The sequence below is a fragment of the Sturnira hondurensis genome, unplaced genomic scaffold, assembly GCF_014824575.4.
Source record: "Sturnira hondurensis isolate 20B ecotype Veracruz unplaced genomic scaffold, ASM1482457v3 Scaffold0022136, whole genome shotgun sequence".
In the NCBI taxonomy this organism is placed as follows: Eukaryota; Metazoa; Chordata; class Mammalia; order Chiroptera; family Phyllostomidae; genus Sturnira; species Sturnira hondurensis.
The window spans coordinates 4,079,267-4,105,487 of NW_028094767.1; positions in this window are offsets into that span (position 1 = coordinate 4,079,267).

Consider the following 26,221-nt stretch of genomic DNA (forward strand, 5'->3'; position numbering starts at 1 on the left):
AAGCAACGATGGGATGGGTGCCCTTTAAATATGTCTCTGTTTCAGCATCATGTTCCATGCCATTCAGCCAATAGAACTTCTCTCATATTCTCTCCAGCGATATCATCAATGAAAAAACCCACTTTCAGTGGCTGTAAATGTTCAGCTAAGATTTGTCTTTCGTGCAAACTCTGCTTTTTGTAAAAAAAAAATCCACTTTGNCGATGTGCTTATAAGTATGTTTCTCCTATGAGACTGGAAGCAGTTTAAGGGCAAGGACCACAATTTAACCACTGATTCATCCTGAACACCAAGCAAAACGCCTAGTGCACAGGATTTAAGCAATATCATTGACAGTCCAATCTTGTCATATTCAGAAGGTATAACATCATGTTACATAAGAATAAAGCCTAGTCCGGCTTCATGGCTTGGGAAATGCCAAGACCATTCTTCTTTCTTAGAGGGAGCATCATTACATAACAGAGCTACCACTGGTGGCGGTAGCCTTTGGTGTATAAGCAACGATGGGATGGGTGCCCTTTAAATATGTCTCTGTTTCAGCATCATGTTCCATGCCATTCAGCCAATAGAACTTCTCTCATATTCTCTCCAGCGATATCATCAATGAAAAAACCCACTTTCAGTGGCTGTAAATGTTCAGCTAAGATTTGTCTTTCGTGCAAACTCTGCTTTATGTAAAAAAAAAAAACCCACTTTGCTGAGCCTTTAAAAAACATGCACATGTAATGGATTTACTCAACCACTGTTCTTGGAGAAGCCCTGAGAAGAACAACATCTAAATGCCCATAGTGAGGAATAACATTTGCCTATACTATATTCTACTTTTTAAAGTATTGGTTGGCATCCTGGAGGGGAGCCTGACACGGCTAGGGTTACTATGACACCCAATAGTGTTTTATGCTTCTTTTGGGTTGGGACTCTGCTCTAGGAGGAAGGGACCTAAGGAATCACTGTATGTCAGAGTCCGGTATGTGGCAGCTATCAGGGACAAGAAAAAAGAGAGACTAAAGGGGTCCTTTAAAAGATAGTACATAATTTCTGAAAGAGACAGTTTAAAAGGATTTCCCAGTCTGTATTATAAATGCCCTCCCTCCTCCTCGTAATCTACTGAGCTTCACTGATTCTGCCAAACGTGATGTCTTCTGGTTTGGGGAATGGAGGGACAGTGGCAGTGGCCTGAAAAAAAATTATGAGATAGTTGTGGGGGTGGCTTGGCTTTAGAACAATGGCACCTGGTAAAGAAGTGTCGAGCAGAAGCCAGAATAGCCTTATGCAGCATTGAGACCCTCACTTGGGACACTCAGAAATGTCTGAGAGCAACCCTCGACTTCCTTCAGTCAAGCGGGCTGCGAACTTAGCTGTTTGTCGTTTGACTATGTGAAGAAAGTCTTGAAACACTGAAGAAACTGGCAGAACTGGCACTACCAAAGCTCTGGCTCTTCTCAAAAAAGTTTAAGGTAAGACTAAAATTGGTATATGTTACAATGTCTCTCCTGAGGAGCAAAGGGTTTCCAGTAAGGGTCCATAACCTTTCCGTCTTTACTCCTAGACCTAACAAAAGGCCTCCTAGACCAAAACAGCCCTGGAGGCCCACAGATGCCGCCAAGAAACCACATGGATAGCCAGAAGAGAAGAAGGAGAGAGGGGACAGAGGGGAAATGGGAGTTCCCCTAGGTGGTAAGAGAGTTCTTCAGGGTGGTCTCAGCAGCTAGGATTAGAACAGAGTCAGCAAACAGGTGACATGGCACCAGCACTGAGAAAGAGGGATAGATGAACAGAGGGGAAATCATTCAGAATGGCCACAAAGGTCAAGAAACCAATCAGAGTGGCCAGGGGATGAGGGAGAACAAACTATTCAGAACGGCCAGGGCAGTGAACAAACCAATCAGGATGGCCAGAGAGGTAAGCGAACCAATCAGAATGGCCAGGGCAGTGAATGAACCAACCATTATCGCCAGGGCAGTGAGCAGGCAGGAAGGCGAAGTGGAGGCTGGCTGAATGTCACCATAAGTCCTGCAGACACCAGCGGTCTTCAGTTGTCCCTACATATTGGCCCAGATGCCACGGCTCTAATCAGAGGAACGGCCTAATAATGAAAAGCATCCTGCCTGTGGTGAATAATTTTTCAGAAGGTGGATTTGTGCATGGTTCATAAGGAATTCGACCACTTGAGCAGTCTTCTTCCCCATATTGCCCGTGTTTTCCTCCCCCTCCTTTGTGAGGCCCAAGTCTGTACTATTTTTCTCTCCCCCTACTTTTTCAGAGCATTCTGCAGCATGCCCTCAGCTCTTTGGAATTCTGTGGGTGGTAGGGGTTTTCTCCTCCATTCACATGTTCAGTGATGTGGAAAGGGAAGAAGTATGAACTCTGACACTTTCTTTTTGTGAACATTTTGATGACAGGACAAGTGATAGTCACACATCTTAAAGCAGGTGGCAGAGGAGCTCTGGAAGCCACCTTATTTATTACCAGCAGCAGGTCCCCTCTCAGATCATCCCCAGATGCTGGCACGGGCCCAAGAGTTCAATTTGGAGAGACTCCTGTTTTACTCAAGCCCCAAATGGAATAAGCTATGCAATGGCTCATTGCATAAATACCCATTTTCTCCCTCCTCTAAGCTCCAGGTCTGTCCCCCTTGCACCCTAGTCATCTTTGCTATTTCTCTCTTTCATTAAAGTCCTTTGAAGTAGTGGATTATTTTTTTCTGTCTTTGAAAATTCCTTCTGGCTAGTGGATTTCAGGACTGCAAATGCTTTAAACTTTTCCCTCCCCTTTTGAATTAATACTGTGCTCCACCTTTTTTTTTCTTTCCATTTTTGGAGACCAACTACTGTGTTGTTTTATATTACATTTCCATTTCAGAACTGTTTGAAAATGGAACTCATGCCATGCACGTGAATATTTTGCCTCCTCTTAGATGATTTAATCAGCATGGATACCATTATTCATGCAATTGCATGAATAATTTATTTCGCTGTTGTAAAAGTTTAATAAAAGTTTTCTTGTCTTTATCAAATTCCGTTACTCTTTGTTCATTTTATAGCGGCAACATAATCGGAATATAAAGCAGTTCATATCACAAAGCAATGAATGGCATAAGCTGCATTAAAATTCCTGTGTATATTTTATTGCCATTTTACCTATGATTAAATAAGATTTTATACAAAATATAGGGGCTGTACAGATCTGAGCACAACCAGCATTAACCTATCAGTGCCATTTATAAATCAGAAAAAAATTGGATCACATCGTTATAAACTGAGATGCCCAGCTTCAATTTGTACTCTCTAAGTGTTCTCGCGCATGCCATTTGTGGATGTGTGTGATCTTCTACCAACTGTGTAAGACTACATGGGCGGTGAATTCCTGATCTAGGATGAGTGTTATTTGTTACATAAATAGAGGCATTAGAAACAAATATTTGTTCACAGTTAACTTTTATGTTATACTGCCAAATTACTTTCTCCCTGTGGACTTACTCTATAGATTAGAAGCATCTTAGTATTTACATATGTCCCTTCACGTCAGTGTGGCAGACCTTATACACGGGAGTCTGCAGCATTTCTACCCACCTGTCAGTGAGGCCCCATTATCCAACTGTGGCTGCTGGCACTGCAAGCATGCCCTTTTTGTGCTTTTTAAATTTAGTTTTCTTTTACAGTTGACATTTAATATTACATTAGTTTCAGATATACAGCATGGTGGTTAGAAATTTATATAATTTACAACGTGATCTCCCTGATAAGTCTAGTACCCATCTGGCACCATACATAGTTGTTATAATATTATTGACTGTATTCGCTATGCTGTATTTTTTACCCCATAACTGTTTTTATAACTAGCAGCCTGTACTTCTTAATCCTCTTCACCTTTTCACCCATCCTATCAACACCAACCCTTCTCCCATCTGGTGGCTACCAATTTGTTCTCTGTATTATGAGTTTGTTTCTGTTTCGTCCGTTTATTTTGTTTTTAGATTCCACATATAAATAAAATCATATGATAGTTTTCTTTCTAAGTCTGACTTATTTCACTTAGCATAATACCCTAGATTGATCCACATTGTTGTAAATGGTAAGAAATATTCTATTGCACACATGTACCATAGCTTGTGTGTGTGTGTATTACTCAGCCAAGAATGTATCTATTGCTTTTGAGAGAGAGAGAGACATTGTGAGAAGCATCGATCTATTGCCTTCCATACATACCCTGACTGAGATTGAACCTGCAACCTAGGTATGTGCCCTGACCAGGGATTGAACCTGCGGCCTTTTGGTGTATGGGATGACTCTCCAACCCACTGAGCCACTCAGCCCTGGCTATACCACTTCTTTATCCATTTGTCTATTGACAGACGCTTAGGTTACTTCCATATCTTGAAAATGGCAAATAACAGTGCAAAGAACTTAGGGGTGCATGTATCTTTTTGAATTAGTGTTTTGGATCTTTTCAGACAAATACTCAGAAGTTGAATTGCTCGGTCATGTGGTATTTCCATTTTTAATTTTTTGAGGAAGCTTTATAGTGTTTTTCACAGTGGCTGCTGCACCAGTTTGCAGTCCCACCCACAGTGTACCAGGGGTTCCCTTTTCTCCATGTCGTTGCCTAAATCTGAAAGTTAGAAATTAATTCAAGATGGCTCTGTGAAGAACCAAAAAGGCATTTTTCCGATAGGAAGGACAAAAGCACGTGACATGACTACAAAGGAAAAAGGATTGGTCGCAGTCCAGAGAATGTTCTTGGCCAATGCACATCTATAATCTCTTATCTCAAGCTCTTGGAGCCAGAAGTGTTTTAGAAACCGGGATTCGGCAGACTTTGGAGAGGTAATCTAATACACTCGTGTAGGCTGTGTATGATGTAACATAACATCACCTTGGGGGCCTAAAGAGCGCCCTACAAGGAAATGTTTAATATTTCTTCAGCCAAATTTATAAACTTTCATTCTGTTTGGGTTAATAACTATAAACACTTTTGGTTCCATTTAGATCAGGTTTTTTGGCAAAAGAGTTCAGATCAGGCCAGGTCTGGCTGCCCATTAGACACTGGCTCTTTTGAGGTTGTGGGTTTGCGCCTACATATCAATACGCAGCTGTGAGTGCCTAGATGGTCTGGGTACGGTGCTAGATTCTCTGCCTAAAATCAAATATGACAAAACCCTTCTCCCCAGGGAGCGTACGGTCTAGCTGATGCGGCACTTAAGCAAACTCATACGTACATGTAGCCTTGCATGCTAAAGAAAAAAGGGCAAGAGTCTCTAGAGGACACTGGGAAATCAGGAAAAATTCTCAAAGAGGTTTCCTCCTCTAATCTTACAAGAAATATTCTGATGAATCAACATATATAAATATTTCAAACACTTCCAGAAGAATTGGATTCCTATACTTGCTTTTGGGAACCAATCCATAAAATAACATATAATTCTAAACCTCCAAAATCCCCTATGGGTAAAATTAAACTTTATAAGATTATTTTGCAGTAAGAAATAAAGCCTAAATTTCAGTGGTGTACAGTAAAATGGTTTATTTCTTGCTCATGTTACACAGAGACTGTTCATATGCCTTCTTTTCTATTTTTGTCTATAGATTTTAGAGAAAAAGAGAAGAAGGGACAGAGAGGGAAACATCAATTTGTCATTCCATTTATTTATACATCCATTGGTTGCTTCTTATATGTGCGCCAAGTAGGGACTGAACCCACAACATATCAAGATTGCATATCAAGATGATGTCTAACCGACTGAGCTACCCAACCAGGGCCATGTGTTCTTTTTTCTGATGCAGACTGAGGAATCAGTCTTAACCTGGGACATTGCTACTCTCAAAGTAGAGGGAAGAGGATAACGGCAGAACCACATAATGGCTTTCAGTGAGTCTGCCCAGAACTGGCTCATGAATTGCTACTCAAATTTCATTAGCCAAAGCAAGGTATATGCTAAAACCTGATAGCAGGTAAACATATCTACCCACATGGGGGACCCATAGTAGTGTCCAGTATAAACAGGCAGGAAATCTTGACGTTAATACAATTTGTCACACTCGGTTCCTGATTCTACGGATGTCCTTCAGTGACCAGGTGCCCTGCCCTTCCTGAGTCAGTCTCCCTGTGTGGAAGGAGTGGTGAGCCAGTTCCCTCAGCTGGGAGAGGGCCATTCCTGCCAAATGGGAAGTGTCTCCTGGAGAGGAAATAGGATGGGATTATGCTAGAGGTTAATGAATACATTAACCAGTACAAGAATTAGGATCTTAAGAAAATATATTGGTAAACAAAAGGTAATCAAGCCCTTGTCAATGGGCAGAAAGGTCCATCACCATTAGGTAATAAATCAGCAATAAATATAAGAAAAAAAACTATTCAAACATTTCTGGAATCATGTTTTAAATTATTTTAATAATTTAACTAAAAACTGAAATACCTCTGCATGTAGCTGTTTCAAATATCTTATTTAAGAAATGCACTGCTACACTGAATGAGTGCACTGTGATCATTTAGAAAGGTTAAAGCTGAAAAATTCATACAAATACTTGATAACCTAGTAATATTTGTTTCCAGTCATGTGTCCACTGGATAAAACACATAAAATATAATGCAAGGATGTAAGGTAGAGGATTAAGAATCTATTTAGAAGATCAACACATAATAATTTAAAATAATGACATCTTGTGGAATATAAAGTGATTCTTGAAAGAAATAGAAATAATAAAACTAATACACGCATTGTGTTTCTCCTCTGTCTCTCTGTCTTAAACACAATATCTCATTTTGGTCTTTCTATGATCATAGAATTATAAGAAACTATAGAAGTCTCAAAGAAGAGGCCAAAAAAATCATTAATGGCTTCAAAATGTGTGTGTACATAAAATATTACAATTATATATATATATAAATGTATATAGTAAATAAAATCCCAGAAATATATAAAAAGATGATACTCATGTGTTTACTTAAAAAGACTACTTGTGTTATATTTTTTAAGTCCTGCTTCAGGACAGAATCAAAAGAAATGGGATTTAGTTGAATCAAAAGATATAAGATTTTATGGAGGCATTAGTCATATTTTTATGTACTAGGCTACTGTAATTTTCTATAGTAATTAAATATTATCTAAAATTCAGCAATTTTATATTGCAATTTATGTGATTGCCATTAAGTTGCATGATGAATAACACGAATTCTGCTCCCTGTTTATAAACACCAAAAATAATTCTATTTAAAGCAGAAAAAGAGTTTGCTGTAAGGACACAAATGCTTCCAGTTAGGATGTATGAGGTCATGAGACCACCAGTCCCCCTCTCAAAAAGAAAAACACAGGACAAACAAATTACATATTTTTTCATTAGAAAGCTGGGGATTAAAGAAAATATGAATGAATTAAATTCCAGGAATGGAAAAACCTTTCTTAAGAGAGAAGAAGCCTAAATCTATGGTCACAAAAAGAGAAAAAAACAAACACATTCTATACCTAGAGGAGTTTTTGTACCCCTCCTGGATTACGTCTCCGTATTGCTTATTGCTCTGTAACTCTTGGCATTTATCACACACTATTTCATATGATGTATTTGAGTACATCTTGCCTCCAAAATTTAAGAACCTGGAGGGCAGAGGCTGTGAGACAGTGACTCATATTTCTTGTTCATGGCCTGCAGGGTCCAGAGCAATAGTTTATACATGGCAATGGCACCATAAATATCTGTTAGGAGAGAGAGATAAGCAATTTCAAGAGAGTGTAGTGCAAATTGTTTACATAAGTGTTGGAACTCCTTTATTTTATTGGTTCTAAAATAGTCTTCCTCAAGCTTCACTAGGCAAACCCAGCTCTTGGTTATCCAGGATTTAGTACTCCGAGCAGCATAGCCATCCAATGGTAGCTTTTAAAATCCCATAGACCTCATTCAAACCCCATTTCAGCCTTGTAGACTCCGTTTAATTTTAAAGAATTAAATTAGCAGCCATAGAATAGAAAGAGATCACCAAGACATCTCTTAATAAATAAATAAAATGTACCTGATTTTGCTTTAATGGAAAATAAAAATAAAATCTCATTACCTGAAAATAGCTCACTTTTGGCAGTAAAAACTCATGAGTTGATTATGTAGAAATACGCTTTATGAATTGGTTATGTAGAAATATGCTTTATGTAGAAATACGCCTTATGAATATGAGGCAAATTTTTCCTGCTTTCCTCTGACATATGTGCATTAGAGCTACAGAAAATCATGTGTCTGTAAGCTAAAACACTTTTAAAAAGTTTTTCTGGGAGAATGGGTATGCGATGGCAGCCTAGCGGCTGCCTTGCTACAGTAGCCGATAAACTACCCAGTCCTAGTGACGCAACACAAGTTCGCTCTCACTCATCTAACAGTCTGCTGTGGGTGTTTCTGGTCCGTCAGTGACCCAGGGACTCAGTCTCCATACACCTTGTAGTCCTTCAACACATGATACTCAGGGTTCATCAGGAAATCAAAGAGAACAAAAAGATTACATAAGGCAATTAAATCCAGTCTTAAAAGAAAAACAATGATCACTTCTTTTGTTTTCCTAGCTATTAAGCAATAAACTAACAGCTGGACATTAACTATCAGAGCCCTAAAATTAAAATTTTTGGATGAAATGAAGAACTATTAATAGACATTATTGGCATCATAGTTCATGACTTACTCTTTGTTCATATAATTGCCTTTGCTTCTTTGCCTTGGTAAAAAACTCACAGCTCTACTAAGTAACTGATTTTATTTTTCTTTTGTCATTTGCAAATGCAGAACTAAGATTCTCTGTTGAAATCAATTTTATATTGTGTTCTGTGAAAATAGTTCTTTTCTGATGAATTGAAGATCTGATTTATTTTGGTAATTCCATTAAACACTTAGCATTTTCAAAATGTGATGTAACCCATGGGAGAGGTAACTTGAACTTACTGTCATATAATGACTTGATCACCATCATTATTTTAGTACAGTTGAACAGTAAATGACTGTTCAACAAATAAAGCCCTATTATTTGTTTACAACATGGGTCTGCAAATGTTTTTTTAAATAAAATACCAGGTAGTAAACATTTTTTAGTGTTGCTGGTCTTACTGCCTCTTTTGTAACTTCTCCACTCTGTTGTTACAGAGAGAAAACAGCCAAGCACAATACACAAATGAATGGGTGTAGTTGTGTTCCAATAAGACCTTATCTATAGAAATGACAGCAAACCAAATATGGACCATGAACTGTAGTTGCAGGCTTCTGATTCAAAGAAACATAAAAATTCTAAAACAAAAACAGGCAGGAATGCAGTAGGAACTGGTAGATATATAAAAGATAAGACAATTAGAAATCTGTAAATAAAAATATGGTCATTGATAAACAACAATGGTCAAAAAAGGAATCTGTAACTTTAAAAAAAAAAGCAAAAATATATAGTTAAAGACCAGTAAGGCTTTTGCTGAATTTGGGTAGAAGATAAAATATTACATGCATGTTAGACTTTATCAGGAAAATAAAAAACCTGTTTAAGAATAACCATTAACATAATACAAATCTATTTTATAGCCTCCGACCCAGCAGGGGATAAACAGCATAGACTTAAAGGGCCATATACAAACATCCTGTTCTATCTAGACCAGTGATAGCATTGCATTTCCCTCTGCTTGAATTCATGAGTGAGCAAATCTCTTATTTTGGTTAATGAAATGGAGGTGAAAATGACCTGTGTCTCTTGTAGATGGCAACTCTAAGAGACAAATGAGTGTTCGCCACATTCTCTTTCCTTTGCCCCTCTTGTGGAAGCCTGTGTTGAGATGGTGCTTGCATCTCTTTGGGTTCCTGAGTGACTCAATAAGCTAACCCACAACAATCATGTAGAATGAATGAGAAATAACCTTGATTTGAAGCCACCAAAAGTTTGGGTGTGTCATTCCAGTATCTCAAGATTTTCTTGACTGATAGGCATTAGCAGTGAAATTGAAATCATGCAAGGGAAAAATTAAAGGTAACAAGAAAGTCTGGCAATAGAAAACAAGGCAATAGTGAGATTAAATATGTTATAAATCATAATAAAGTTTAAGTAGATTAAATCCATTTATTAAAAGAAAGGTCTGGTAGGTTGACTTATATGTTTCTTTAAAATACCCCAAAAGCACATACATACATAATGCATTAGTTCAGTTTCCAAGAAGCAGACACTAAGACAAGGTAAGATATGTAGGAAATGTATTGGAGAAAACACCTGTGAAGACAAAAGGGAAAAGTAGGGGAAGGAGTGGGAGCCTTCTGTTTCTGACACAGGTCTGGACCTTGTAAAGAAAATGGGGAGGAAGGACCAGGTAGGAAGAATATTGGACTGAGACCAAGTAGGAAAAGTCTTTTAACACTCTATAATCAGTAGTCCTTGAGTCAAAGCCACCTGGTTAAGGGGCTTACCTGTCCCAGAAATGGGCCTGCATTATTTCTCTGGATATGCCCAGTCTTCTGCTGGGAGTGCCTGTGGCAAGTGTGGCCTCATCATGGTGGTGGTGGTGGATGCAGAGAGCAGCAGCTACAGCACCTCGTCAACCACGGTTTCTGGTCAGGAGTTCGAGCCATGCATTTCCATGGTTACCACAGACAGAAAGTTACAATAAAAGGATGGGAAATTTCTATCAAGCAAAACCTAAACAAAAGAAAAAAGAATAAGAATATGAGACAAAATAGTTAAAGGCTAATAGCATGTGAGGGAATAAAGAAAGAAATTAAATAATAATAATAAAAAAGAACCAGTGGGGGCTTTGCACTGTATTAATTTAGCTAAACTGGAAATAGGCTACCCAGAATTTCCTTCCCTAAATGTTTCCAGATCAAGGTTGACCTCAATAGAAATTCGCATGAAATTTGGAGGTCAGAAGTTAAGTAATAGTCACCCTTGTGCTCTTCAGCTCAGCAGCAGCAGCACCTGGGGCAGCCCCTGGGCCCAGAGCAGCTCTGACTCCTCCTGAGTCACCTGCAGAAGCTTCGCCGTCCGTGCCAGTGTACACAGTTCTGTGGCAAAAGGCACCAGCTTCTCCTGCAGGTCACCTGTATCATCAAAGGTCAAAGCTTAAAGGCAGTAAGATACAAACACAACTTCAAATTTGACCTCCGGTTTTCAGCTTATCCCATGGGTTTCAGTTCATCCCGCTCTGCCCACATTGTGTCCATTTTCCTTCCTGGTCATTGCCCTACTTTATTTAGGTCCAGCACCAGACAAAAAGCTGCACAGAGTTTAACCAGAGTCCACAATTGTATTCCATCAGACCCCTATATTAAATCCATCCTTCATCACTTCTCACAGTACTTCTGATGCTCTGATCTGCCCTACCTGATGGACCAGAATTCTCAAAGGTAGTGGGACAAGTAGGAAGACTGACAAGGAGACACTCAAAAAAATCACAAGTATTAGCAGTTTAACACAATTTTATTAGAAACTGAGGAATCAAGTAGTCGAAAAAAAAGTAAATGTATGCCCTGGCTGGTGTAGCTCAGTGGATTGAGTGCGGGCCTGCGAACCACATGATCGCAGTTTGATTCCCAGTCAGGGCACATGCCTGGGTTGCAGGCCAGTTCCCAGCAGGGGACTCATGAGAGGCAACCATACATTGATGTTTCTCTCCTGCTTTCCTTCCTTTCCCCTCTAGAGATAAATAAATAAAATCTTAAAAAAAATGTTTCAACATTTTAGAAAAAAAGTAAATGTATAAAAGATTTAGAAAATAATATTAACAATAATGATCTAATACATACAGTATAAATATATATTTTATATATGTATTAGATGTATTTGCCAAAAATAGGAAAAATTAATTTTCAGTATACAAGGAAGAATATTGTCCACAAAGTTAGTTTCAATAATTTGTAAGGAAATTATATTATATTATAAAATAATCTATATTATATTATATAATATAGATTATATAGAACATGTATTCAGACAATAACTAAACTAAATTAGAAACTACCAATAAAAATATAGTGAAATATTTATGTGTAAATAGGAACCAAGAACTCCCAAATAATCTTTCAATCAAAGAGGAAACAGCAATGAAAATTATCAACTATTTAGAGTAATTTTTCCACATACTACATGTAAAAATGTGTGTGAGAAACCTAAAGTACATTTACAGTAACTTTGTAGACTTAAGTGCATGTATTGAAGACAAAAAGAATTTTAAAAAACTGTGTTTAACTCAAAAAACTAAAAAAAAAGTATAGCAGAGTGAATTTAAACAAACTAAAAGAAAAAATAAAAAGGAAGGAAAAAGTAATTAAATGGAAAGCTAAGAAGCAATAGAGCAAATCAAGAAAACAAACTAGAACCTCCAGAAATACTGTTCAAGAGACAGAGAGAGTTGATACAAACAAAAAATAGAAATTAAATATGACTAACTACAGATACCAGAATGATCTTTAAAAAGTCATAAGAAATACTAGGAAAAAATTGTAAATAAAGTTTACAAATTTGATGAAATGGCAATATTTAGAAAAATATAAATCACTAGGAAAAACTCAAGATAAAATAGAAAACCACAATAAGGCAATAAACCTTTTAACAATTGTATTATTACTAGATTATTGTTAGATTCCACAAAAGATCTGTAGCCCAGATGACGCTGAGGGCAACCTGACTGCAAGGAAAAAGAATATTATTGGTTTTGTTTTATATAAACGGTTGCAGAAAAGCACAGAAACAATCACAACAAAATAACAATCAATACCAGGCAAGGAGTGTGTAAGTCAGGTATAGACCAAACTCACTCATAAACATAGATGCAGAAACACTAAAAAAATACAAGCATGTGTAAATAACATGATTTTCATATCATATTTGATCTTCTTAAAATGTATAATTGCCGTATTTGACCAATGGGAATTTAATTTCTACATAACTGATTTTCTAATTTTTCTAGTTTGTAACCTTAACAAAGTTTTATTTCATGTACACTTTTTAGAAAACTTAAAACCTTATCAGTTTTATGTCAAAGGTATTGTCATTCTTTCACTGTTAAAAATATTTTTATAGTGTTACCCAGAATAACTTCTGCCACTTCTGAGGAATTCAGTAAATGTAAATCAGATGAAATATAATGCTACAGGCTTAGCCCTACGTTAACAACGTTGAGAAGTGTATCGGGGACAACCTGGGAGCTCTGCTCCGGGCCAGAATTAAATGCAAATGAACAGAATTCTCATGGGAGTTCAATGTGTCGTGTAAACTAAGGTCTGGTGTGGTGTCCTCAAGCCCAGGCCCACTTCGTCGTAAGTGCACCTTTCAGTTCCATTTTCTCTCCTAACCCTGTTCCCTAATTACTTGGCAAAGACAATTTTTCCAGGCCAGTTATAAGGATTCTTTCTGAATTAGCTCGGGAGCAGTGGTGTTGACAGCACAGGGAGTCTGAATTACTAGCACTGTTACATTCCCATTTCTAGTGCCATATGGTTAAAATATGCTAAAAGGAAAAGCAACATATGCTTTCTTTCTTTCCCTAGAAACTTCGATTTAGTAGGGACATACTTGGTAGCAGTTTGAAATGGAGAAATGGTGTTTGAAGAAACCTAGGAGAACTTGTCCTATTAAATTTCATAGGCACATACCAGTGCAAAAGGGGGCTCATCAAGTGCCCCCCACCTTCGTCATCATAGGAATAAACAGTGTCAGGAAAACCAGGGCATGAAACGAGGGAATCCTTCAGAGTGGAGTGATTCCTAGCGCTCAGTGACAGTTACAAAGGGAGAGGTAAGTGAAAAGAACCGTCGACCTTAAAATTTCTAAATTTCCACTCTGCTTTGATTACAACCTGAGTCAATGGAAAGACTACTTCCAGTTAAATGATAATGAGAATGAATCGTGCTCTTCCCAATTCATATGTGCTATATAATTATTACAGCACTTGCATGCTTTTAATGCTAATACTAGGTTTTAGATTAGGATGGAGAGAACTTTAATATTTATGGTGTGTTTGTGTGTGCCCCTTCATCTAATATGCATGTGACTCTCTCAAGAGACGGAGTTGCCCAGCATAAACTGAGCAACTTTTGAAGTCGGATAAAACTGGCTTGCATGTTGCTTCTTTTACTTGCATACTGTGACCTGGACAAGTTACTCAGTGCATCTCAAAATTCTCATCAGTAAAATAAAAGTTACAATAGCTACCACCCAGTAGTTAAAAGAATTGCTTAAATACATAAAGTAGAAGTAATAAGAATGAACACAACATAATAAATAATTGTTTTCTCTACTGATAAGCTGATAATAAGCTGTCAATTTTTCAAAACTCTTATGGGTCTTTTAAATCTTTTTGGAAATGCAATTATCAGAAAGAACTGAAATTATAATTCCTTAAAATACAACAAACTATTTGTTCTAATTATATTTAAAATGTGTGCTCATCATAATTAAGTTTTATCAAAGATTTAAAATTTGTTTAAATGCTGTTTATTTGAATTTCATCTAGATGTACCCAAATATATCAACAGGAACATACACTGCACTTCACAAAGGGTCTTCAGAATCTTGTGAAATATTGAGAACATTCTTAATTAAAGATCTAGAACCCAGACAAGAATGGGTTCTGAGTTTAACTTTCTGAAGACTTAAAGATCCAACTTTAAGTCTTTCTGAAGACTTAAAGAAAACACATATGATGGGCTAGAGATAGTTTATTTTAAAAATGGTGTTGAGAATATTGGACAGATACTTGAAGAAAAAAACTAGACCACCTTCTTACACCACACACAAGAATAAATTCAAAGTGGATCAAACACTTAAATGTTAGACCTAGAAGAATAAAAATCCTAGCAGAAAACATAGGCAGCAAAATCTTGGACATTACTCCTAATAATATTTTATTGGATGTATCCCCCCAGGCAAAGAAAACAAAAGAAAAAATAAACAAATGGGACTACATCAAACAAAAGTTTTTGCACAGCAAAGGAAAATATCAATAAAATAAAAAGGCAATCCTGTGAATGAGAAAACATATTCACCAATACATCGGATAAGGAGCTAAAATCCAAAATTTACAAATACAAAATTCAACACCAAAAAACAAACAATCCAATTAAAAATGGACAAAGGACCTAAATAAACATTACTCCAAACAGGACATACTGAGGGCCAATACACATATGAAAAGATGCTCAACAACTAATCATAAGAGAAATGCATGTTAAAATCAAAATGAGATGTTGTTGGGAACAGCCCTGGCTGGTTTCAGAAGCTGTAACCCCCTGTGGCTAAGGCTGAGTAAAAAGACCTTGGGACCATAAGCCACTAAGGAGACAAAGCTTATCTTCCTGGCAGGGGTGCCGCATCTGCCCCATTTTACTTCACCCTGCTTGGCCCTGGGCAGATGACTGTTTAGCCAATGACAGGTAAGATTCCTCAAGGGAGGGATGACCGAAGACAGGCATGGTCACTAAGGGGCCCTTAGGGAAGGACTTGGGGGGCTATAGCAGAAGGGGGTGATGGACCCTCGCCCCCTGGCTTTAACACAGCCTGAGCCCTCATTCTGTCTGTAAGAAGTCTCCTAATCTCTTGGCTGCCTTACTTCCCCTGCCAGACTTAACCCTGAAATAATGCTGGAGGGCCATGCAGCCCAGGGCAGGAATGGGCAGTTCCACAGGGCAATCATGCCTAAGAAAGAATGCAAAAAACCCTGAGAAACCTGCTTTGCTAAGAATGTACTCAATTTTCTGATAAGGGCCCAAGCATAAAATAAGTTTGTTTCCCAAAGGTTTACAGCCCTTTAGCTAACTGAGCCTGACTCAGAATAAGCCCTCATAGTTCTTTGTATGTTGTATATTGTTTGATCATTACTACTTGATGATGATTGATGAGCTTTGCCTGTATTCCTGTGCAAATTGAACCCAATAAAAGCCCATTGAGGAACAGGCTCATGGCCTTCTCCTTTGAGAGATCAGCCACTTTTCCTCCCTAAGCAGATAATGTCTTGGTATACCTATTCTCATCTGCAGCTGACAGGGGACTCTGAGGGCAAAGCTCCCCCTCAAGATATCATCTCACATCTGCCAGAATGGCTATCATCAATAATCAATAAACAACAAATGCTGACGAGGATGTGGAGAAAGGGGAACCCTTTTGTACTGTTGGTGGGAAGGCAGACTGGTGTAGCCACTATGGAAAGCAGTATGGAGATACCTCAAAAAATTAAAAATGGATCTGCCTTTCAACCCTGCTATCCCACTTCTGGGAATGTATCTGAAGGAACTCAGAATACTAATTTGAAAGAACATAAGCAAGCCCGTGTCATTTGCAATTGCCAAGATATGGAAGCAGCCCAAGAGTCCATCAGTAGCGGAGTGGATAAAACAACTATGGGACAGTTACACAATGGAATACTACTCAGACATTGAAAAAACAGAAAGTTTTACCATTTACAGCAGTATAGATGGGCATAGAGAACATTACACTAAGTGAAATAAGCTAGTCAGAGAAAAACAAATACCAGATGCTTTCACTCCTATGTGGAATCTAATGAACAAACTGAACTAACAAGCAAAATAGAGACAGACTCACAGAGAGAGAGCAGACGACAGCTCTTGGTGCCGGGGAGTTAGCAGGTAAAAGGATTGAGCAAAAGGAAAAAGGGCTCACTGACAGGGACAGCAATGCCACAATGTCTCCCTGAATTCCATAGGCTTTGGTGATTGTTGGGGGGGGGAGCATGAGGAGACTAAAAGGTAATGTAAAAAACACACTAAAGATTAAATTAAAAGCATTTTGTAAAAATGTAAAAAGGCCCCTAAACCAGTAGGAATTGTCAGGGAAGTCAGCGTCAGGAGAGGAGGGAGACTTACCGTGAGCACGGGGAGGTGGGTGTGCAGGTGCTGGGTGGGGATGAGGAAATGAAGTAGCAGAAAGCTGAGGCAGGAGGACACCTTCTCTGGCACATCCATACCACTTGAACCTATGCTAAATAAAATTAAAATGTTCAAGGGAAGTAAAAATGACACAAATCTGAGACGGCCGCAAAGGACTGAGAGACAACTCACCTAGTGGGCCAGCTATAGGTTTTGTTATAATTCAGCAGCCAAAAGCCTTGCAAGTCCTTCTTTGGTTGGTTCTAACCACTAGCAGGTCTCTAACTGCATACTCCAACAATTTTACTGATTATCTAATTACCTTCCTACTGATATATTAATTATGATAATTTACTAACTCACTATTACAGTATATTCTACTTTTTGTTTCACTGTAACATCCTGTTTGAAACTTTCTTGAAGTACAATAGTCACAAAAATTAAATATATCATAAACAAATATCCTAAACCAACTACTTGATGATTTTTTTACAAATAAACACACCTATGTTACCAGCACCCAGACTAAGAAACACAATGTTGCCATCACCTCAGGAGCCTTCCTATACACAGGGGTGACACTCATCCTGACTTCGAACAGCATAGGTTAGTTTTGCTAGTTATTGTACTTTATATATGCAATCACGCAGTATGTATTTTTGGCTTATCTGTTTTTTTTCATTTTATATAATGTTTGTGAGAGTCATTCATACTCTCCCAAGTACCAGTAGGTCTTTGGTTTTCATTGCTCTGTGCATGCTGTCATGTGAATATATACTACAATGTGTTTCTCCAGTCTAATACTAAGGGCCAAGTGAATAGTTTTCTGTTTGGGGCTACTGTGATAGTAATTCTAGTGTTTATAAAATGACAACAAGCTCCACATAAAACAATGTTTCTTGGGAAATAATGTGTTAACATTTTCTATTTAATAAATTCTTATATGTTATTTAGTACATAGTAGCCTGTATTCTCACTACTTTAAAGCACTTACTTATTTTATAACTGTATTGATCATCCCATGAGATAGGTACTATTATTATGCCAAATTACCTTGGAAGGATAGGGAGGCACAAGGTAATGTAGCTAGGCAATGGTAGAAGCAGAATTTGATTTTGAGGTGACCTGACAGGAGAGTCTGAGACTGACTCTTTAAAATATCTCTAACCAGCACTACTAGATATTGAATAGTTATTTGTTTCTTTCATTCCTTGGCACCTGGGCAGACAATGGTGTTTACCGTCATGGCCACTCAGAGCTATAGGCTCCAAGAGGGTCCTCCTTGAGTGGAACTCTTGAATATTTCTCTGTGTTGGAAACCTTTTTCTTTTTCTTTCCTTGGGCCCTGTGTATTGGCCTAACATTTGCCTTTTCCACAGAAACTGTTTGAGCTTTTGAGGAGATCCTCCCTGCTCCCTGCTCCCTGCTCCCTGCTCCCTGCTCCCTGCTCCCTGCTCCCTGCAGGGAGACACAGAACAGTTTCACAATGTCTCCCTGAACTCCCATAGGCTGTGGGAAAGCCCGTGCCAATAGAATCAGGAGATACAGACACGCTTTTCTTCTCAGGATAGCACACTCACAACTGTTTCACCTTCTCAGGGTGAGATAAGAAACACAGAAGTGTATTCTCATAGCAGCCTTCATTCTTTTATTCACACCATAAATTTGTTTGCCACTTATTATGGGTCAAGAAAGTACTAGGCATTTGGTCAATATTAAATGGAATAAGAAAGAATCAGCGATCTTAAAAAGCATACAGTCCAGTGGAAGAAGTGAACAGGATTTCATTTTTAAAAGTATGGTATTCAAAATATATGTGAATATGGGGATATGTTAAAAAGATTTAGCACCCATCAAGGCACAACACTGACCAATCGGAATGCCTGTCACGTGCAGACAAGGGCACGACTGTGGCAGTTGTGTAGCTGATGAATAGAAGCCTGGCATGTCCAAGGGAGGAGACTGCACAGGAGGCTGTGTAGCCAGAGCACCGGCCGCCTCAAATGCCACGAGATGCCTTGACTTTATTCTCTCAGCCCCAGTGAGCCCCAGAGCAGTTCTGACCCTGGTTATGATACAACAGCGCTGTGTTTAGGAACTTGTTTCTCAGCCTTTAACCTACTGGAGACCCAATGCCACAGAATAAAGAGGGTTGTTCTTTTCTATTCTTGTGCCTTTATTTCTCAACAACCTATGACCCAAGCCCTGGCTTATAATTTTTCCCCTCACTAAAGTTTGCTCAAAGTCCATGAAGACCAGGTCTGGGTGAGTGCATCTGGACATTTGGAATATTGCAGAGTTGTCATCCCTCAAGAAGCAGACAGCCGGCTGAGCTTTTGACTTGTGTGTGCCAAAGAACAACTGAAATATAAAGCTAGCGAGGGGATGCACAACATGACTGGAATTTCCTCTGCCAGCTGGTGGCTCGGACGCTTGTGCTTCTTTTCATAATATTTCCAACTTTTGAGACTACTAAGTAAGCCAGGGAAGCAAAGGGTAAGGTGGGGGCTGGGCAAATCCCAGTGGAGTGAAACAAAGGAAGGAATGTGGAGAGATGTCTCAAAGAGACTCTTCTTTTGAATTAATCTCCATAAGCTAGTGCCCAATAGCACTATTATTTTTTCCTGAATTTGTCCTTTTGGGAAATGGTTTGCTAATTTCTCTCATATGAACTGAGTACTGTTTCATCTACCAAGGATTAGTTGGCTAAACTTATCACCTAGGTTTATAAACACAAGTTTGAAAAAATCTGTTGAATCACTCTTTGCAAGAAGAATAGCAAGATGGGAAAGAGTGCACTGGCCTGAGACTGACTGGGTGTGACTTTTGGCTCCTGTGGTACACTTGCTGGAAGGTCTTGAGAGGGTTTCTTATTGTCATTTTTCTCATCTCTGAAATGAAGATGATAATGTTTACCTCATATGGGGTACAGAAGATAAAATAAGCTTTAATGCCTGTAGAAAATGACCTGACATATAGTAATCACACTGAAAATTTCAGTTGTTTTTCCTACTACTACAATTAGTGTCCTACCCTGTGTTTTCCTGTCTCTTTCTATTCCTTAATAGGAAAGAGGAGATACCCCTTTGTTAATGAAGCCTAAGTTTTATTTTATTTTATTTTATTTATTTGTTCAGTAACTTGCTTCTTTCTTGAACAATGTATCTGTATTCTTTCCTTGTCTAGACATAAAGTCTAGCTCATACTATTTTTAAGTATATTTTATTGACTATTCTATTACAGGGTTGTCCCAGTTTTACCTCCTTTGCTCCCCTCTGCCTGGTACACATCTACCCTCCAGCAATCCACCCTGCTTCATGTATGTCCCTGGGTCTTGCATGTAAGTTTCTGACTTCTCCATTTCCTATGCTATTCTTAACATACCTCTCTCTATTCTGTACCTACCAGTTATGCTTCTTAATCCCTGCACTTTTTCTCCCATTCCCTCCTTCCTCCACCCAGCTGATAACCCTCCAAATGATCCTACGGATCCTATGATTCTGTTCCCGTTCTGGTTGTATGCTTACTTTGTTTTCGTTTTTATTTTTTAGGTTCAGTTGTTGATAGTTGAGGATTTGTTGCCTTTTTAATGTTCATGGTTTTGATCTTCTTTTTCTTAAATAAGCCCCTTTAACATTTCATATAATAAAGGCTTGGTGATGGTGGTCACCTTGTCTGGGAAGCACTTTATTTACTCTTCCATTCTAAATGATAGCTTTGCTGGGTAGAGTGATCTTTGTTGTAGGTCCTTGCTTTTCACCACTTTGAATACTTATTGCCAGTCGCTTCTTGCCTGCAAGGTTTCTTTTGAAAAATCAACTGATAGTCTTATGGGAACTCCTTTGTAGTAACTCTTTGCTTTTCTTTTGCAGCTTTTAAGATTCTCTCTTAACCTTTGGCATTTTAATTATTATGTGTGTGTATGGTCCTCTTTGGGTCCAACTTGTTTCAGACTCACTTTCTTCCTGGACTCGTCTATTTCCTTCACCAAATTAGGGGAGTTTTCTTTCAATATTTTTTCAAATAATTTTCAATTTCTTGCCCATCCTCTTCTTCTTCGGCCATCCCTATCACTTGGATATTGGTAAATTTGGAGATGTCCCAGGGGTTCCTTATTCTCATTTTTTAAAATTGTTTCTTCTTTTTCTTTTGGTTAAGTGTTTATCTCTTCCTTATGTTCCAAATTGTTGGTTTGAATCTCAGCTTCCTTGACTTCTCTGTTGGTTTCTTGTGGGTTATTCTTTATTTCACTTAGTGTAAGTTTGATTTTTATTTTTTGCCATGCTCAGGGAGTTCTCTGATCATCCTGATAATCAGTGTTTTGAACTCTTTATCTGGTAGGTTAAAGAGTTCATTAAATGAAATTTTTACTCAGTATGTTTATTTTCTATTTATTTTCTATTTCTAAAGTTCAACTCTTTATCTCCATTTCACTTAGGTCTTTTCCTGGGGTTTTGTTCTGTTCTTTCATTTAGGCCATATTTCTTTGTCTCCTCAATTTAGCAAACTCCCTGTTTGCTTATGTGTATTAGATAGAGCTGCTTTCACTCCCTGTCTTAGGAATAGGTCCTATGCAGAAAAATCACCTGTAAATTGTGCGGGGCAAAGCCTTAGGTTATCACCAGGGCAGGGCAATCCGCTTCACTGCTTTTTGGCTGCATGGGAAGGGCTCAGAGAGGGGACAATGCTTCCTCCTGTCTTCTGGCAGTTCACCCAGTGCTTGCCCACTTTCCGGTCACTTTCCCCCTTTCCCTTGTGCAACTAGCACCCTCCCAGTGGTGAATCCCAGAGTGGGTGGGTGGGTGTGCATTCTAAGGCCATGCTTGGCCTTTAAGCAGCAAAAATATGGCCGTTTCTTTCTCCCCCTCCCAACCCCCACTGGTTTTTACTGCCAGAGGCAACAGGGATCTATCTTCTTTTTTGTTGTTCAAATACAGTTGTCTCCATTCCCTCCCACTTCCCAGCCATCCCACTTCCTACCCTTGATCCTAACCCCCTTTGGTTTTGTCCATGTGTACTTCATACATGTTCCTGAAAACCCTTACTCCCTTTCCCCCCATTATGCCCTCCCACCTTCCCTCTGGTTACTGTCAGTTTGTTCCTTTTTTTTTCCATTTTTTAAAATTTTATTGCTGTTCAAGTACAGTTGTCTGACTTTTCCCTCTGCCTCTCCCCTCCACCCCAGCCATCCCTACCTCCCTCCCCTGATTCCACCCACCTTGGTTTTTTCCATCTGTCCTTTATAATTGTTCCTGAACACCCTTCAATTATCTCCTCCCATCTTCCCTCTGGTTACTATCCGTTTGTTCTCTGGTTATATTTTGCTTGCTTGTTTGCTTTGTTGATTAGGTTCCATATAAAGGTGAGATCATATGGTATTTGTCTTTCAGCACCTGGCTTACTTCACTTAGCATAGTGCTCTCCAGTTCCATCCACGCTGTCACAAAAGGTGGGAGCTCCTTCTTTCTTTCTGCCGCATAGTATTCCATCATGTAAATGTACCGCAGTTTTTTGGTCCATTTCCTATCTTCCCAGCACTGGAACCCAGGGCTGTGTGGTCTGGCTTGGGATTGCTCTCTCCCAAGGTATCTCTCCCGCCCATTCCACCACCACCACTTTTGCATACCACACCACCTGTGCACCCGTCTCCATGACTCCACTCCTCCTATCGGCCTGAATGAATATGTGTCCTTTAAATCCTTGGTTCTCAGACTTCCATACAGCTTGATATTCTGACTGTTCTGGGTGTTATTGGTTTTGAGATATGTTTGTAATTCTTTCCATGGTTGTGTGAGGGGCAAAGTGTGTCTACCTAAGCCTCTATTTTGACTGATAGTCCTAAAGCCTAAGGTTTATAAATGTGAACCACAACTACTAAAGGTACCTATATCTCTCCAAAGCATAAATCACTAAAAAAATACAAAAACTTTTAGAAATGTAATAGGAAATCAGACATTTTTTCACAATTTTTTGTCTGAGTTGACAAACCCCCATTAAGACCTCTGTAATTTTCAGAACAAGCTGAGTTGCTCTGAGTGCAAACAATGAGTAATTCTCTAATCAAAGATATGTTAGGATCACTAAAATATTGGCTAGGATGTTAAATAAAAATGTTTAATCAAAATTAATGATTGATTATTCTTTAAACAGTAGATGTGAGGGTGTCACACTTAGCTGGACCAGTGACCCTTTCCTTCTCACTGTTCCCCAAGGTATACTTGCGAAGGTGTGCTTTTAGAGACAGCTACTTTCCCAGAGGGAGCAGTGCTATGCAGGGATGCACTTCACAAGCTGTTTTAAGTAGCCATTATCAAAGAAGAGATTGACCAGATGCTAAGGAATGAAAAAACAAAACAAAAAACGTTTACCTGGAAATCATGTGACTTGAGTGCACTGTTAGTTTTTAGAGCAATTATAACACTAGCCCCTTGCTCTTTGCCTCAGGTTGATCATCTGTAAGATGGAAATTTTAAATTTTCCTTAAAGAGACCCTGAGATATTTTGAAATTTAAAAACAAAATAAAACTGAGGAGGGCTTTGAATCTGACAGAGCAACAAGGACTGGAGAGTGTACTATGAGCATCGACAGATGGCACTCTCTGTGAGTCTCAGTAAGACCAGCAGCTAGTGGTTGTGCTATTTTATAAGGAAGTAGGTCAGCAGGAAGCACCAAGCTAGGGAAGAAAAAACCCACTAGCATGTGTGTGATGATCAATTCTTTGAATTATTCATTCTCTTCATCGATTGCTTAATTGAGTAATACAGGTACAGATATCCAAAGTGCCCTCCAGAACTTGAGATATTAAGACAACAGCAAGTTGCTCTGGCCTGGAAGGATCTGTTTGGCTTAAACAGCCCAGGATGAAGTTTTTCCCATCTCCTCACCCAAATTTGTTTAAAGTTAAAGGAAAAGGTGAATACAATGCAAGGAAACTAAGACTCTCAGGCAAACCTGGGCCAGAATCTGGGAGGGATCCCCCAGGGATGTCAAACAAGTGGGCAGAGAGAGAAACAATCCTAATAGCAGGACATGCTGGGAACCCTAGCTTTTTGGGCACGACAACTTTCCAGATTTAGGAAGAAGACTTCAACATAAGTCAACAGAATTCTCAATTAGAACATATGGTAATAATTGCTCTAAGAGACAGAATATAATCCTAACAGTGGGAAAATACTGATGCTAAAGTCTCCTGACATGCCATTTGCATAGAAAAGTATGATTATTTATTTAAGTATGAGTAGAGACAAAAAAGATCCCAAAGCCACAATAAATTGAAAATGGTATAACTGCAGCAAAAGGAAAAGGAACATAAGTGTATATGTATGAGTATGTATATAATTTATACCTCTTAAAGTTACTTTAACTACTTTAGAATGATGTTTGTCATCTTTCATAAGATGAAAGAAAATATTTTGTCTATTAAATAGGGGTAGGAAATTATAAGGAGAATCAAAGGAAACAATGTATGATAAAAATGTGAGAGACATGAGTAACAAACAAAAGACATAGAAGAAAACAAAAATGCAAATGTAATTCAGAAATTCCACTCAGAGACATGTACCTAACCCTACAGAGATTCTTATTAGGGGTACCAGAAGTTATATATGTGAATGTTTATCATATATAGTATTTTGTAATAGCAAAAATCTGACAACAGCCCTAATGTCTATCAGGGAAATAATGAATAGGTATATTTTTGAATATTTAAAATATTCAATAGTTAAATTAAACCCACAGCAAAAGCAATAAACCCCATAAGTTTTACTATGGAAAATCAAATCAAGGATCTTAAGGATGAATTTGAAGAGTTTTCTTAGAAAGCAGAGGAAACTAATGAAACAATGAAAATGCTAAGAAAGGAGATGGTAGTAACAGAAGGCGGAGAACCAAAACTCACTTCAGAAGTTATAAGTAATCTCAAGAAAAAAGAAAAACGATTAGAGTAGATATGGTCATGAAAGAAACCCAAGAGGGGGGAAATTCAAATCTCTATGTGAATAAAAACACTAAAAGATTTGAATATTAAGATTGAAATTATTCACCATATTCAAGACAAATATTCACTGAAAAAAAATAAAACAGAACCACATTGAGTCATATTTTGGAAAAAACTTCAAATTCAAACATTAAGAAAGTTTATTTTAAGCATCCAGGAAGAAAAAAATTAATGACTTCTAATAAAATTTAACCACATACTATTTATGACCTTTTCTACAAACAAAATAATGGAAATCAGTGCAACAATATCTCCTAAGGAAAAAATTGTGAGGGTCAAAGTTTTAAGACTTGTGTTTCCAGAGAATATAACTTTCAGGTATGAAGGAAAAAATAAAAATATTCTTAGGTTTGCAAGAACCTGGAAAATAAGCATCCTGTGTGATTCTGGAAAAAGTTAAAGTTGTAGTCTTGTTGACACAAAGATGAATCCTACAAAAGACCTCAAGAAAAGGAAGTCACAGAATACATCAAATCAGTTCAACAGAAAGGTAATCAAGAGAGCTAGTGTCAATATTGTTACAAAATAGAAAATAAACATACTGAGTAAAAATTTAATTTAATGATAATTGCCTGGGTCTAATTTTGTAGGTTCTAGCAAGGGAAACACAGAAGTGAGATAAAGACAGAGTATTGAGGAAACTAATCTAAATATCTCCTTTTGTAGGAAGGGAATAGAAATCTATCTTTTAATTTTATTTCTAATTTTATTATTATTTTTTCATTTTCAGAGAGAGGAGAAGGGAGGGAGAAAGAGAGGGAGAGAATTTTGATGTGAGAGAGAAACACTGATTGGTTGCCTTCTGCCCGTGCTTCAACCCGGAACAAACCTGCAACCCTGTCATGTGCCCGACCAGGAAACGGGACCAGCAACCTTTGGGTGTGCAGGATGACGCCCAACCAACTGAGCCACGTCAGCAGGGGCTGTATATATTTTTTCTTTTTTAGTCATCCTGATTATTTAAAACATGAGTTAAAGTACAATTTTGAAAAATCCAAAGGCAATCTCTATACAATTAATATACAAATACTAGAGAGTGTAGAAATGTATGACTAGCAACATTAATAAGAAAACATGAGAAATAAAGATAAGAAAAATATGAGTAAATATATCATTTTCCAAAATGATTTCAATAATTGAAAAATCCCTCATAGAAGGTGAAAACAATTCATATCCAGGTTAAAAACATAGAACTTCATGATACGTGTGAGACTCTAATAAAACAAACTGATACAGACAAAATAAAAATAAAAGAATGGGCAAATATTCATTGGATATTCACGAAAACAGGAAATACCAATTTCAGAAAGATAAAAGATAAAGGTAAAAGATATTAATGATGACTAAGGAGTCATTACATACTAATAAAGACATATCACAAGGAAAACAATAGTCATTCAATTTATA